Raw genomic sequence first — 4305 nt, forward strand, 5'->3', positions numbered from 1 at the left:
TACCTGGCATAGACAAAATATTCTAAATAATTATTAAATAAATTCACGAATTCATAAATGCATGGTTTTAGGACTAGTTGAATTCTAAATGGAATAAACTGGGCCTAGGGAGGGAAATCAAATGCTCAGTAAGACAGTGAATGAGGGCAAAATATTCTGTGAATTATTCTTAATGTCTGTTTTCTATCACATATTCTTTAAAAATGTATTTATAAACTTATGATTTTTACAGGTTTGCAGCAGATTTAATTCCCATTCTTCACTCCTCCTTGTATCTATGCAGTTAATCAAGTAATTTTACAAAGGTCACTAACTGTGGGCCAGACACATTTCTTACTTCAGCTCTGGTCCACAGGTAGATGTGAAAGTGACACAGTGTTGGTCTGAGTCTCAGACTTAAGAGGCATTGCATGTTTCTGCTGGTCCTTTTGTGCCTCAGCCATCACCATGAGAAGAAAATGGCTGCGCCCACCTACTGATTCCAGAAGGAGAATAGGAGACCCATGGAGCAGAACAATCCCAGCCAAGATACTTCAGCTGAATCCAGCCTAGGTCAGCTGACCTCAACTGACCTCTACCCTTGGTTGTTATATAAATGCTTATTGTTTTAAGTTGCTATGTTTTAGGATAGTTTTTTATTACCAAATTTTTTGTGATGGCAATAACTGCCTGGTATATCTGTCACTCGAATGTTTGGGTATAGCTATTCCAGAGAATGGTTATGATATGTACTTGATATTGCTCATTAAAAAATAATAGTTTTGGAAAAAATATCTACAGTACCTATATCTAACTAAAGAATTGAATCCAAAATACATAAAGAACTGTGCTTGCTTTGAAAGTACATATACTAAAATTGGAAGAATACAGAGTAGCTTAGCATGTCCCCTGCACAAGGATGAATGCAGATTTGCAAAATGCATAAATAATTCATAAGAAAAAATACAAACAACCCAATTTAAAATGACCAAAAAAATAAAACCCCACACTTGAACAAATACTTCACAAAAATGTATGCAAAATAGCCAATAAGCACATGGAAAACTATTCCACATCATTAGCAATCAGGGGATGCAAATTCAAACCACAATGAGATATCATTTCACATACATTAGTGGGGTTCTTATCAAAAAACCTAACAGAACAAATGTTAATGAGTATCAGAAGCAACCAGAAGTCTCATCTATTGCTGGCTGGAGTATAGAAATGTCCAACTACCACACTGGAAAACTCCTTTGCAATTTCTCATAAAGTTAAATTTGCCCCATGACCCTGAAATTTCACTTCCAGGTGTCACACCAGTAGAGTACTATAGAATTTATGCAAAGTAAATATATGTTTACAAAAGGACTTAGAGAAGAATGTTCCTAGTAGCCTTATTCATAATTGCCTCAAACTGGAAATGACCCAAATAACTGTCAACAGGTAAATGAATAAACACACTGTGGTAAAGTCATACAGTGGAATGCTTCTTAGTAAAAAGGAATGAATTACTGACACACACAATTTAGATCAACTTCAAAAACATTATAGCAAGCTCCCCACCCCCGACCAAGAAGGCACAAATTTTGTGATGCAATTTGTATGAATTTCAATAAAAGGAAAACAAACCTATGTGTTAGAAACCTGTGTTCTGTTCTGTTTTGTTTTGTTTTATTTTAGTGGAAATAGTGTAGAACTGACTAGAAAGAAGTTTGAGTGTTTTCTGGGGTTTTGGAAATACTTTCTATTTCCTCAGATGGTGATTAAACAGGTATATACAATTGACAAAACTCTTCAGAATGAACACTTAATATCTATGTATCATGTGTAAATTATACAGCTACATCCATAAAAGATTGTTCTGGCCAAAGGGGATGGGGAGAATGTATACACAGGTGAGAAAGAGACAAATACAGAGAATAGAAGAGAAATAATCAAAACTTATGACTACTCTTCAGGAGGGCAGTTGTAGTGTTTTGTGACTATTTGATAAGGGATGATAAGGGATGGTGCTCTCCGTATCCACAATTTAATAACAAAAAGAAATGGTACTTTCTATGGGAGATGTGGTATTTGTGAATGAATGGCTGCTACATATGTTCTGAGGTAGTTGCTCTCCTGAAGACCCATGCTGCAGTAAGAACACTGAAACCACCGAGAGCACAGGAGACTACAAATTTTGCACAGTTAAGACATTGCTGTACAAGATATCACAAGGTAAGTAGACACTTGAGGCAGATGTGGTGCTTTCCTGCCTAATAGTGCACACATAGAACTCTCGAGACTTCAGGTTTGCTTGAATGGAATGGCTTTCACCTGGGCTCTGCACCTGGTGGAATTTCAGACCGGGGCAGCTGTAGCTACTTACTTGGCACAGGTATTTTTATTCGGTACTGTCTTTGGTGCTAGTGTAGGGAAGGGAGGAAATCTTTGCCCTCTACCCACCTTGGTTCTCCAGCTAGAACCTGAAAACAAACTGACAAAAGACATATGAACAAGAGAAAAACAGAATTTATTAATATGAACAGTATGTATATGGGTGGGAGAAACTCAGTGATGGGCGACTGAAAGGGGTGGTGCTGACGTGGACTTACATGGCATCTTAACAAAGAATGACAAATTTGTAGGTAAGTGACAAGACAAAGGGAAAGGGGTTGTTAGGTTTCTAGGGGCTGCAGACTATGAGAGGGTGACTATATGGGAGAAACTGATGGAAAAGGAGGGCCCTCTCAGCAAGGTTTGTTTGTGCAGGTCCACTTTGGGGCCAAACTTTCCATCCTCTAAATGGCCATAGAGCTTCCCTGGGAAAAGGGGATTTGGAGCAGTTTTCATTTTCAGAAGCTTCTGCTTTGAGTCAGATGAGAGAAACTCTTAAAAGGCTTCTTGATTCTCATTATACCAAAGCAGCATATTTGGAGGTGGCATAGTCCTCCACATTAGCTAGTGAGCTGAGACAAAAGTATTTATATTTGGGGCTGAGTCATTTTTATGAATCTTGGAACCTGGAAATCAACAAACTTCAGTTCCCCTCACTATGTTCCATGCCCCAAACCTGAACCCCATTGTATACCATAGTATAATAGTTTTGTTTTAAAATGCCCCAGTCCTTAATGAGAGCTGATAGTACTGCCCTCCAGATGGGTTCACTCTAATCACTCTTCTTTTGTAATTTAGATTTAATACTTTGCATAATACCACTGATGAATTCCTGAGGAAATTGTATATAAGCCATGATCAAATCATGTTCATGCACTGGAAAGACTCACTATTTAACAAATTCACTATTTAGAGGAAAATTAGATAGAACCTCTCTCGGTACAATTGGGCCAGCATCTGTGGTTTCAAGCAGAAGGAATACATTGATTTTCTCAAAAAGGAAACGGATGCTTGGAGAGATAGCTGGGGCTCAGAGCAGTAAAAACTTATGTTCCAAACCAGACCAGGCCCACAGAGCTCTGGAGTGCTGAATGCTAAGAACCACAGCCAAAGTCACAGTGCAGGCACCAGACACTCACACTGCAGCTTCCACCATGATGACTGTGGCTTCAACCAGTGCTCTTGCCCTTGGGTCATTCTCCTAAACATCAGTTCCCCCAGAGGGTCCAAATGTCCAAAGGACTGTCCTCCACCTGCAACCCCCTGCATGGGATTTTATTTTTAAGTAATCTTTATACTCCACATGGGGCTCAAACTCACAACCCCCAGATCAAGAGTCACCTGCTCTCATGAGTGATCCAGCCAGGCACCCCTGAAAAGCAATCCTAACACATACCTGCAGAAGAGATTTTTTACAAAGGCGATCTTGGCAGCATTGTTTATAAGGCAGAAGGCAGACAAGAAACCATTTACATTAAGTGTCGATCAATACAAACCTTGTCAAATTATAGTACCTCTAAACAATAAAACAATGTATAAAAACCTTGTAGTTATGAAAAGATCTCCAAAGAATTTCTTAAGCGTTAAAAAAAACCAAGCTGTAAAACAGGGTGGATGGTATCCACACATACATTAAAATAAAAATGTTAAAAACAGAAGATTGGATAAAAGGGAGGCATGTGCAACATCTATGCTGTATACATGCATAGAATTTTCTTAAAGGATTCACAAGAACCTGTCAATCAGCTTTTTTTCTGGAAAGGGAATTACAGGTTTGGAGTAGAAAAGAGGCACCTTTCAGTGAAAATCCTAGTGAGGGGTGCCTGGGTGGCTCAGTGGGGTAAGCACCCAACTCTTGGTTTAGATCCAGGTCATGATCTCAGGATTGTGGGCCTGAGTCCCATGTCAGGCTCCATGCTCACCATGGAGTGGGCTTGCTCCTCCCCT

At 39.1% G+C, this 4305-nt stretch overlaps 1 non-coding gene across 1 annotated transcript; it reads left to right on the forward strand.

The window, feature by feature from the left end:
• The first annotated feature begins 826 nt into the window (after positions 1-826).
• Positions 827-934, forward strand: LOC144324457 (U6 spliceosomal RNA). The gene has a single exon (XR_013389964.1). It is a non-coding gene; the product is annotated as a U6 spliceosomal RNA (small nuclear RNA).
• The last annotated feature ends 3371 nt before the right edge of the window (positions 935-4305 follow it).

This window comes from Canis aureus, chromosome 11 (assembly GCF_053574225.1).
Source record: "Canis aureus isolate CA01 chromosome 11, VMU_Caureus_v.1.0, whole genome shotgun sequence".
In the NCBI taxonomy this organism is placed as follows: domain Eukaryota; kingdom Metazoa; phylum Chordata; class Mammalia; order Carnivora; family Canidae; genus Canis; species Canis aureus.